Source organism: Stomoxys calcitrans, chromosome 5 (genome assembly GCF_963082655.1).
Source record: "Stomoxys calcitrans chromosome 5, idStoCalc2.1, whole genome shotgun sequence".
Lineage (NCBI taxonomy): Eukaryota > Metazoa > Arthropoda > Insecta > Diptera > Muscidae > Stomoxys > Stomoxys calcitrans.
The window spans coordinates 82370336-82383437 of NC_081556.1; the positions used below are offsets into that span (position 1 = coordinate 82370336).

The window sequence follows — 13102 nt, forward strand, 5'->3', positions numbered from 1 at the left end:
ATCTTTTGTGGGGCTATGTTAAAGTTCATGTCTATACAGATAAGCCTGCTTCAATTCACGCTTTGGAAGACAACATTGCAGCATTTATACGTGAGATACTGGTCGCAATATTGGAAATAGTATGCCAAAGTTAAACTAAGTGGATGGACCATTTGAGGTGTAGTCACAATCAACATTTGCATGAAATAATCTTCAAACTTTAAATTATATGTACCGTACTATTGATTCAAATAAATATTTCATTTATTTTTCTGAATTTTATATGCTTTTTTTTTAAAAACTTTCCTATGGCTCTTAAAAACCACCCTTTATTTCAGATTGCCAATTACACTGTATGCTCTGGGCAAACTGTTCAGCATCTCATACTGTTATACAAAAAATTAACGATATGGGCCACCTTCGACAAGAATAACACAATTTACTCTTCAAATATAAGGAATATACAGTTTTCTATTTAGCCCGTTCGAACACATTACACACTGAATATTGTACAGATAAATCTATAAATTATATAGTCTCCACATAAACAATTCCTCTGATTTGACTTGCGAGCCCCACGATTTTAGAAGCACAAAATGGAGAATAGAAAATCGTTATCATTTAACTGATTTTATGTTATTTTCATGTTCGATTAAAATCTTTGCATGGTCCATTAATCGTTAAAGGCCGTTCGAAAAACAAAAAGACAATACTTTAGTATAGGAAAGTAACTTTGAATGCGGAGGATGATGCATCCACCCGCTTACGTTAGTGCACCAAAAATGCGCTTGTTTCAGCACTGTCATCTGTTGTGTCTTAACAAACCCGGCATCAGTACATTCTTACCTTATATTATTACCAACAAACAAGTAAAAGTCATTAAGTTCGGTCGGGCCAAACTTTGGATACCCACCACCTCGGATATATATGAAAACCCCCTTTCGGCACAATCCGGTGAAAATTGGATAACTTTTGCATCCAAATTCGACACGGATATTGAGTGGGCTAATAAATATAAGTCACTGTTCAATTTTGTATTTCAAATTTGAACAAAATCGGATAATAAATAAAGCTTTTATGAGCTTCAGACCCTTAATCGGCACAATGGTCTATATGACAACTATAACTAAATACAGTCCGATTTTTACCATATTTGGGTCGGATAGCGGGTGGCCTAAAACTACTTATTGTTTCAAATTTCAGCGAAATTGGATAAATAATAAAGCTTTTATGCTGTATCTAAATGTAGTCCGATCTGAACCAGATTTGGGTCCGTCGGGAGGCTTAAAATAACCCACTGTTTAAAATTTCAGCGAAATTGGGCAATAAATAAAGCTTTTATGGGCTTCATACCCTTTATAGGCAGATCGGTCTATATGGCAGTTATATCTAAATATAGTCCGATCTTAACCTTATATAGGTTCGAAGTTGAGAGGCCTGAAACTACTCACTGTTTCAAATTTCAGCGAAATCGGGTAAAAAGCAAAGCTTTTATGGGCTTCAGACCCTTTATCGGCAGATCGGTTTATATTGCTGCTATATCTAAATATAGTCCGATCTGAACAACATTTAGGTCCTATGTTAGGAGGCGTAAAACTACTCAATGTTTAAAATTTTAGCGAAATCGGTTACAAAAATAAAGCTTTTACGGGACCCTTTATCTGGAGATCGGCCTATATGGCAGCTGTACCTAAATATAGACCGATTTGGTCCATATCAGGAGACCTAATATAACCCTCTGTTTCAAATTAAACGAAATCGGTTACAAAATAAAGCTTTATGGGCTTCAGAGCCTTAATGGGGAGATCCGTCTACATGTCAGCTATATCTAAATATAGTGCGATCTGAATCATATTTGGGTCCTATGTTAGGAGGCGTAAAAGTACACAATGTTTAAAATTTCTGCGAAATCGGTTAAAAAATAAAGCTTTTATGGGCTTTACACCCTTTATCTGGAGGTCGGTCTATATGGCAGCTATATCTAAATAAATTCATATTTGATCCATATTTAGGTCGAATATCAGGAGGCTTAACATAACCCTCTGTTTCAGGGCTTCAGCCCCATTATCGGCAGATCGGTATATATGGCAGCTATGTATAAAAATAGTCCGATATGTCCGAGGCCTAAAACTACTCAAAATTTCGAAATTGCAAAATTTTGACCATGAACATTCCACTAAGGAACAGGGTCAAACTTCTCGCATATCACTGAGTGCTGTCCGATTCAACTTTAAGCTATATGATAAGGGGCCTCCTTTTTATAGCGAGTCCAAACGGTGTGCCGCAGTGCGACACCATCTGGAGAGAAGTTTTACATGGCATAGTACCTCACAAATGTTGCCAGCAATAGGAGAGGAAAACCTCCGCTGAAAATTTTTTCTAATGGTCTCGCCAGGATTCGAACCCAGGCGTTCAGCGTCATAGGCGGACATGCTATCCTCTGAACTACGGTCACGAGTCACTCTTTTAAATTGTAGCAAAATAGGGTAATAAATTTATGGGCTCAGTACCTTTAAGCGGCATTTCAGTCTATATGGCTGCTATATCCTAACAAGGACCGATCTGCACCATATAAGGGTTGGATATCCGCAGTTTTTAATGCACTCATTATTTAAAATTTCAGCGAAATCGGATAAATATAATAATTGCGGCTTATGGGCTTAAGACCCCAAATAGGCAGATCGGTCTCTATGATAGCTATATCTACATATAGTCCGATCTGCACCATATTTTTATGGACTGAAGACACAAAATCAGCCGATTATGGACAAAAAAATGCGGCTTTTAGTGGATCAAGACCATAAATGGCCAGATCCGTCTATATGGGAGCAATATATAAATATAGTTCGATTTGGCCCATTCAAGAACTTAACCTGCGTAGAAATACGAGTCTGTGCAAAATTTCAACTCAATCTCTCAATTTTTAAACACTATAGCGTGATTACAACTGATGGGCAGACGGACTTCGTTAAATCGTCTTAGAATTTTTCGACGATCAGAAATATATATACTTTGTAGGGACGGAAATGGATATTTCGATGTGTTCCAAACGGGATGACTAAATGAATATAGCCCCATCCTTCGGTGGTGGGTATAAAAAACTAATAAGAATCTTAAATGAAAGAAACTGTTTCTCTGTCATCTACCTTTAAATTGCTAGCGTAAAGAACATTTTAGTTTTATGTACCGCTGATTTATTACTTCTATTCCATGAGTTTTTCCGTGCTCACAAAATTTCATTTAAAAGAAATATTTCTTTTTTATTTACCTTTTTTACCAAAAATCTCTGAGAATTCATGTAATGTAAGAGTTATGACCCTCTTGCATACATGAAATTTTCATTAAATATAGCGGTTTAGAAACCGTATCCCCAAAGTATATACTGCAAGGAAATTACAAAGTTTTCCATCCGAACCACAGAATCCTGCTCGACACGAGCTAATTATTTTACGGTGTCACCTTCCAGCTGTTTGAGGACTATGCTGCAACCAAACACCGTAATGAAACTTGATGGTGCATAACAGCATTGTAGCAAGTGTCAAAATTAAGGCAATGCTTTCTGGCTGGCTGGTTTTAATTACAAGGGGGTTGGTGTGGGTAGAGATTTTCAAACCATTTAACCCGGTTTTTAAAGCTAAGTTTTATATAAAACAGTCAACCACAAAGTATCAATGCATATGCGTTTCAAAAAAAAAATCAAAGTGGATTAGACACATGCGATGTGTAAATTACAGGGTGGCTTATACAAAGAGTCACCAAGTTCACACTGGTATCAGGGTTACTTTGTGAACTTACTTAGTGAGGCGATTGTGACTCTAAGAAACTCTAACCAATGTGAAGAAATTGCCAAATTTGCTAAAAAGAAGATCAGTTTTCGCCAATGTTTGTAGATAAGTGGGCTTGTTACACGCAAAAAAGTAAAACGTTTGGGAAATTTTTGACGACAAGCAAAATACTCCTTTCACGAAGTTTAGATTTTATTGAAACCTTGTAACGTTTCACTTGAACATATCTAACGTTAGCCATAAACGTAGTACTGCTGATCGTAACTAACTTCATCTACGGTAAAAGTGCCTTCCATTTGTTGTAAAGCCAAAAACTCTTTAATTGTAAGAGTGCTTCGATAGTAGAGCTGCCTAAATATTGATGGCACTATCGATACTATCGATATTTAATTTTTTAACTGAATACAGATTAAAATTTTTCCGATGGATACTATCGCAAAAGCTATTTTTTTTTTTTTGCAAACTAAAACTAAAAACTAAACAAAAATAAGCAATCCGACACTGAATGTATCCTTTAAGATATATTGCGCCTATAGAGGGCGCGAGGAGGTATTAGATGGGACGATATGTTCGTAAAATCTAATCTCTGACCATCGCTACATTAGGTTTAGAATAGCACGGCCAGGCCCGAATTCGATAAGCTTCCGGAATAAGTTGAAAACCAACTGGACAAAATTCGGAAAGCTACTCAGAAGAAGACTTGGACAAGATAATTAATATTGCCCAAGCTTAGAAGACATTGTCTTCTAAGCTTGGACAATTGTCTTCTGCACTGGTGGGGTCCTTCGAAGATAGTTCTCCTCTTCGAGAAGGAAATCAGCCCAAGAAAAACCCTGGGTGACCGGGAGATTCGCAATATTGAAAAAGAGGTCCACAGACTTTTTAAAAGAGCACGTAAAAAAGCACGCAATAAGATTACCAGAGCGACAAAACGTGCCTCCTGGAAGATTTTCTGCGAACAGGTCGATAGCGTTAATGACGCCGCCAAGATAAAAAAAATTTCTCTCAAAAACCCATGTCCAAACTGAAACTTTAGTAGACGATATGGGAGTGAGAGCGGAAACAATGGAGGACATGTTGAGGCTTTTGATAAAAACCCAATTTCCACAGGATACGAAGGGACTCACGAAGACACCGGAATCTTTGAATAATGACGTTGATCGGAGGTTAATAAAAATGGAATTTATGGTGAAGGAATCCTTGAGAAGCTTCAAACCATTCAAGTCACTCGGACCTGATTGAATATTTCCGGCGTTACTACAGAAAGAGGCAGACTATCTGGCGCCTCGTCTGGCCAAAATTTGCACAGCGTGTCTAGGACATGCATATACTCCGAAAGTCTGGCAGGTGGCTGGGGTGGTGTTTATACACAAGCCCGGCAAGGCAAGTTATGCGACACCAAAGGCCTACAGACCCATAAGCCATATGTCCTTTCTACTCAAAACCATGGAACGTATTGTGGACACCATGATAAAGAGTAGGACATCCAGCGATCTGCTCAAATACAAACGGTGGAGACTGCCCTGCACGAGGTTGTGCATAAAATAGAAGAATCCTTTGATGCAAAAACGTACACACTGGCGATATGCATTGACATCGAGGGGGTTTTTACCAATGTGCGGACCGACACAATGATCCAAACCTTAGACCAGTATCGGGTGGACCCGGTCCTTAGAGACTGGATAAACCATATGCTAAGGAACAGGTGGGAACAGGTGTGTCCCATGGCATAAATATTAGGAAGAATGTGGCACAGGGCACGCCACAAGGGGGCATTTTATCGCCACTTCTATGGGTGACCACCATAAATGACCTATTACGGATGCTGACTGAGGAGAGATTTGAACCCGACTCCTACGACGACGATGTGTTATAATACATCTAAGTGGTAAGGATCCGAACGAGCTATGCAGAAGGGCTGAAACAGGCTAGACCCAGAGGTTAACCCAGAGAAGACTGAAATATGCCTATTCACGAGGAAGTCGAAGGTGGGCCAATTTAACGCACCACGTTTCCTCAATAAGACGATTTCGATATCTGACTAAGTCAAATACTTAGGTGTGATCTTGGACAGGAAACTGAATTGGAAGTGTCACATTCAAGAGTACACTGAGAAGACTCACAGATGATGGGCACTATGTCGACGGGCCGTAGGCTCGAAATGGGGCCTGAATACGAGGAGAGTCCACTGGCTCTACAGGAGCGTGATAAGACCAATACTTACTTACACCTCAGTAATTTGTTGGACTGCTATGGAGAAAAAGTGCAATATAAGGACCATACAACAGGTTCAGGGAACATGTTGTCTTGGCATAGGCGGAGTGCCCACGCCTACTAGGGCACTGAAGACTATTCTAGATATCCTACCCATTGACATATAGATTAAGTGTGAGGCAGCCACTGCGGCTATGAGACTTAAGGCGATGGGAGAATGGATTAAAGATGGGAGCAGCTCATACCATCGTGGTATAATCGAGGCGACGATAAGAAAACTTGAAGGAAGGGGAGAGGTTTCCGATCGAATACCTGAGATAAACCTTGAAGTCGAGTGCGAGGCACTGCTGCCGAGTGCGAGGCACACTGTCTTGGATTGACGGAACCCTAGTATTGCCATCTGGAAGATCTTGTTACACGGATAGATCAAAGCTTGAGGACAGAGTGGGCCTGGGTGTTTACATTGAGAACCCCGGGACCCAGATCCGGGCGATCACGGAATGAGTGAGGTGGTGTGGTGCTAACCCGAGGACGTCAAGTGTGATTATTTTTACCGACAGTAAAATTGACATAAGGGCAATAACAACCAGGACGGTGAGGTCATGAACAGCCTTGCAGTGTAAGAAGGAGATTAACGCCTTCTCTGAGGATGGCAAAATCCGCATCGTTTGGGTGCCGGGCCATAACGGAGTAAGGGGAAATGAAAGGGCAGACGATTTGGCGGTGAAGGCCAGAGGACTGCCGTCTATAAACTTAGTTAACCCGAAGCCTTTCGGGTCGACGCTGTCCGATTTAAGGGGGTGGGCGACGAATGCGCATGCAGCATTGTGGAACAGCGAAACGGTCAGTAGGACAGCGAAAATCCTACGGGGGGACCCAGATCGTAAGAAGACGAGGCTATTACTGAAAGGAAGCAAGAAGGAGGACAGTATAGCTACTGGAATCATAACGGGACACATAGGACTACGAGCTCACTTATGTAAAATCGGAGCGGCAAGTGATAGCATTTGTAGGGCATGCGGGGAAGATGATGAGACGTTGGAGCATTTCCTTTGTCATTGCCCGACTTTCGCGTCCAACAGAAACCGGTACTTAGGTGGAGACACAATATCAGACATGAGCCAACTTAAGGAAATGGCATTGAAAACAATTAGGGATTTGTAAGTAGCACGGAATTCCTAACTTAAAAATTCCTTTTTAGAGGTTTCTTTATAGTTTTTTTTTTAGAGCGCACAACAAGCCGATTATTGGCTTAGGTGTATGTCCATAATGGCATGGGGCGGATTACTATCTACACCCACTTTTCAACCTAACCTATTCTAACCTAACATTTATTAAAAAACTATATTTAATCGGTTTTTGTTGAGATCCAAATTTCTAAATCACTGGTGAAAGTTAGAAAAGTTTTTCCTACACAAATTCGTTAACCCTTAGACACCATCCTATTTCTTACTACCTCTTAACACACCCTTGCTACAGTTGTACCACTAACTATTTTATATGGAGTTCAACACGCAGTGGTACAAATGTGCCAAGGCATAGTGTTGCAAAAAAGTCTTGGTAATAATGCTGGAACTTTTAGAGATAAGTAAACGAAACAAAGTCAATGTTGAAGTTTTCCAATAAGTATGCAAAATTAGGGGACTCTAATGGGCCCAGAAGCCGATTTTGAATTGCCTGCCAAACAGTCATTAACGGCCAATCGGCTTGATTCTATTTTAATACCCTACACCACCACTGTGGTACACGGTATTATAAATTTGTGCATTTGTTTGCAACCTGAAGAAGGAGAAGAGCTAAGCCCATTGATAAGTATACCGATCGCCTCAGAATCTCTTTCTGATGTCCGTCTGTCCGTCTGTGAGACTATGCATTCTTGTAATCAAAGTGCAGGTCGTATTTGTTATCGAATCCTTTCGAAATTTTGCACATATCACTTTTTTGGCCCAAGGACGGACGTTTTTGATTTTGGTAAAAATCGGTTCAGATTTGGATATAGCTCCCATATATATATGTCGCTCGATTTACACTTCAATGGCCGTAGTTGCTAGAACTTCCAACCGATCTGCACAAAATTTGGCACAGATTGTTTTGTTGCTGATCTTTACATATCTACACGATTTCATCGAAATCGGTTCTGATTTAGGTATAGCTCCCATATATATGTATCGATCGATTTGCACTTAAATGGCCGTAGTAACTCCAATTTTCAATCGATCTGCACCAAATCTGGCACGAATTGTTCTGCTACTGATTTTAACATATCTTCGAGATTTCACTAAAATGGGTTCAGATTTGGATATAACTTCCATGTATATGTATCGCTCGATTTACAATTATAAGGCTGTAACAAAAACAATTTGTAACCGATCTACAAAAAAATTTGTACGGATGGTTTTGTTACTGATCTTAACATATCTGCGAGATTTCATAAAAATCGGCTCAAATTTGCATGTAGCACCCATAAATATTTATCGCCGGATTTGCACTTATATGGCCGTAGTAATAATTTTTGAACGATTTGTTAGAAAGTCGGTTCAGATTTAGATATAGCCCTCATATACATGTATATTTATATAATGTCCCAATTTATAACTGTAGGGTAGATGTAGGGTATTATATAGTCGACTCCGCCCGACTTTTGCCTTTCCTTACTGGTTAAAAGGTAGAGTGCGTAAACCCCTACAAAACCAGGTGCAAATTGTCCCTTCCAAATACCAAATGTAATCCGCTTCATAACATAACATTTCCGAAAAAATCCAAATTTTCCTAGAAACGTAACATCTTTATTTCCATCAAAACTAGTATGAAATAACTTTACAATTTCATGCACAAAAGCTCACATAAGCGTTTAAAAAAATTTTTCAGCTTTTAAAATTGGCCGATAAGTATTTTTTAAGAAGTACAGCTGGCAGTGGTACAAATGTACCAATGGTGTGGCTAGAGTTATAGTTTTTGTTTAGGATTCCCAATCACGAACGGATCAAATATTTTATTAAAATATTTCACAATTTCATTAATAACAACACACATAACGATATCATGAAGTTCCAGCTCTTAAAATTTATAAATATTATACAAAAATTGCGTTAAAAGTGGATAAAATGTAAGAAGGATGTGGTCTAAGGGTTTAACCAGAATGACATTCAAAAATTTGATTTGCAAAAGTCAAGCTATGATTTGATACTGTATCTACTTTCCATGAAGTGTACACCCAACCTCTATGTATGTACGTCGAATGTTCAAAGGAGATTGACGTGTGGGTGTGTAGTAAAATTTGACTACACACTGTGTACCTGTATCCTTAATTTTACCTATGTAACAAGCAATTAAGCATGTGAATGTAGGAAATCTTTAATTTAGAATACCACTATACGTGTCTCCATACATAAGTGTCCTAACTAGTAGCCAAAGTTCTCACAACTGCAATGCATTTCCTTCCCACATGTTAATTACTTTTCAGCGTTGATGGAAATCAGATAGAAAAGGATAAGAGGAAGGAGATATGCTTTTATACGGTTAGACTCACAACTAACCGTTAATTTGATTAATTTTCTAAGTAGTTGTTTAATGTTTCGTTGTGTATAGTTGACTTTTTTATACCCACCACCGAAGGATGGGGGTATATTCATTTTGTCATTCCGTTTGCAACACATCGAAATATCCACTTCCGACCCTATAAAGTGTATATATTCTTGATCAGCGTAAAAATCAAAGACGATCTAGACATGTCCGTCACTCTGTCCGTCTGTCATGCTACAGTCTTTAAAAATAGAGATATTGAGCTGAAATTTTGCACAGACTCATTTTTTGTACATAAGCAGGTTAAGTTCGAAGATGGGCTATATCGGACTATATAGACCTATCCGCCGATTTAGGGTCTTGGGCCCATAAAAGCCACATTTTTTATCCGATTTTGTTGAAATTTCGAACAGTGAGTTGTGATATGTACTTTTAAGCCCCTCGACATATTTTTGCAATATGGCACAGATCAGTCCAGATTAGGCTATAGATGTAATATAGACCGATCATTCGATTTAAGATTTTGAGCCCATTAAAGGCGCATTTATCGTCCCATTTCCCTAAAACTTAGGACAGTCCTTCTTCATTTTGGCTCAGTTCGGTCCAGATTTGAATATAGGTGCCATATAGACCGATCTCTCGTTTTAAGGTTTTGGACCCATAAAAGTAAATGCGCCTTTTATGGGATGTAGCCGAAATTTGGGACAGTGAGTTAAGTCCCTCGACATACTTCTGCAATTTTGCTCAGATCTATCAAGATTTGCATATAGCTCTCGATCTATGGTTTTGGGGCCACAAAAGGCGCATTTATTGTCCGATTTCGCTGAAATTTGGGACAGTAAGTTGTGTAACATTTTTCTGCAACTTGGCCCAAATCGGTCCAGATTTGGATATAGCTACCACATAGACCGGTATCTGGATTTAAAGCCTTGGCCCCATAAATAGCGCATTTATAATCAGATTTCACTGAAATTTCACACAGTGACTTATGTTAGGCTTTTCGATATTCGTGTCGTATATGGTTCAGATCGGTCTATTTTTAGATATAGCTACTAAGAAGATCAAAATTTTGTTATACACAATGGAACAATGACTTGTACTTATTAGTATTTGGTCAAAATCAGAACATATTTGGATATAGCTGCTATGGGGCATAATGTATGCATTTTTAACCAGGTTTTGATGAGTAAGGGAGTAAAGCTAGCCGCTTGAAATTTTGCACAAATACTTTTTATTAGTGTAGGTCGGTTGGGATTATAAATGGGCCATATCGGAATCTTGACGGGTTAAGCCTCTAGAGGGCACAATTCTTATCCGATTTGGCTGAAATTTTGCATGTTTTATTATGACAACTGTGCTGAGTATGGTTGTAGTCGGTCCATAACCTGATATAGCTGTCATATAAACCTATCTGGGGTCTTGACTTCTTGAACGTCTAGAGTGCGCAATTCCAATCCGATTTGGCTGAAATTTTGCACGACGTGTTTTGTGAGGACTTCCAACAACTGTGTTTAGAATAATTTAAATTGGTCCGCAACCTAATATAGATGTCATATAAACCGATCTGGGGTCTTAACTTTTTGAGCCTTTAGAGGTCGCAATTATTATCCGATTTGCCTGAAATTTTGTACGACGGATCCTCTCATGACCATCAACATATGTGTTTATTATAGTCTGAATCGGTATATAGCCTGATACAGCTCCCATAATCGATCTCTTTATTTTACTTTTTGAGCCCCCAAAGGGCTCAATTCTTATTCGAATTGGCTGAGATTTTACACAGGTCTCCAGCATATAATTTAATTGTGGTCCGAACCGGACCATATCTTAATATCGCAGAGCAAATCTTTTCTTATATCCTTTTTTGCCTAAGAAGAGATGCCGGGATAAGAACTCGACAAATGCGCTCCATGGTGGAGGGTATATAAGATTCGGCCCGGCCGAACTTAGCACGCTTTAGATGTGCGTTAGATATTTCGAGAGTTCATTAGTTGGGGAATTGATGTATGAGCAAATCGGCCCAAAGGGGTTCCAACCTTCTCTCTCGGCTATTACATTATCAACTGGAAAAATCTCTTTTGTCGTTGGAAGAGAAAATGTGTTTAATTTTGTTGCGTCGTGTAAAGCGTATAAGCCATCTTCTAAGGAGTTTTAATACAATAATTTGAAAAATTAATTACAACAAGCGTATAAGTAAAGGGGAAAAATTTGAAAACCCGAGTGTTTGGAGACGTAAATTTAATACTTCGGTCTGTAATTTGATTAGCGTATTCTATCCTACTTCACATACATTTTGTTTTAGTGTCATCGTAAGGCGTTCGCCATAATAGTTGGAATTTCATTTATTGGGGTGAAAAGAAACAATCTTTAGTTTTTGGAACACTCTAAGAGTTATACCCCGAGTTCATCTCTGGTGAGTCTGCCCATCACGGCATTCTTTTACAACTAAGTACATAAGTACAGCAGTGAAAGACAAAAAAGGCCAACAAGCTTCCAATGCACGCATTTGGTTGTCCTTTAGAAATTAAAAACAATAGTTCTTAACTCAGTTCATCGTTATTCTGTCAAGTAATGAAAATAAAACTTTGATCAAAAGTTCAAACTATTCGAGATTGCATTCTTTCTGCCTAGGACAAACATAGTAACTGCTATGAGAAGGGTAGAGTTTGTTCACAAAATCCCATTTGAAATCTCATTAAGCGTGGGTGCTGGTGCATGTCAACGAATCTTTTGAAATTGTCCTAAGAACTTTTCACCATCTCATTCCTAGAGAGAAACTATTTTCATATTTGAATGTAAAAACCTACCGACTGGCGAATTGATTTAAGCTGATGGCACTTCGTGCTTGATTAAAATATCAATTTAAATTTGTTTGATTAGAAAAAAAAAGAATGTGTCACAGCCTGATTTATGAAGGCAATGGCATTCACATTTAGCTGCCATCATTTGTGTACTCAAATGTTTTGAATACCCTCGTTTATAAAAATGGAGAAAAGGATTTCACATCGATATGATGTGATGTTTACACTATGTAACATAAAAGTGTGATCATAGACCGAAAAGTGTGAACATAAGTGTAGAATACGTAGAATAGGCGTAATGAGAGTAGGCCCCAAACAAATATGCCCCAAAATGAAAAAGGAAATAGACATTAAATATTGTGTGTCTTTGCATTATGAATAACAAAACCAAAACACCTTCAACCCGAAGTATGTTAATGCACGCCAAAAATAAATGCAATATCCGCCCAAATATAAAATAGGGGTCAAATTTCGTTTTATATATTGGGGTGTATTTTCAAAATACAATTTAACTCCAAACATCAATATGCAAATATAACCCAAAGTTTGCATGATCACCCCATATATTTTAGTTTTCTTTGCCTTGTGTATTTGAGGAGTGATTTTATAAATGACTAGCTGACCCGGGCCCGCTCCGTTGCGTCTTCTTTTACTTTATATGGAACAAAATTTTAATTGAAATATTTTTTTCGACAACTAAAGAGCTTTTAGTGAAATACCATCCTACGAAAATAGTAATATTTATATCGCTTGACTAACAGTTTAACAATATATGTGCCTTTATTCAAATATGATCTTTAT

General features: G+C 38.4%; 1 protein-coding gene across 1 annotated transcript in view; it reads right to left on the bottom strand.

Moving 5' to 3' along the window:
• The window catches only part of LOC106088443 (parathyroid hormone/parathyroid hormone-related peptide receptor), a 337338-nt gene that overhangs the window by 86691 nt on the left and 237545 nt on the right, over positions 1 to 13102 (bottom strand). The gene's annotated exons all lie outside the window — the stretch shown is intronic.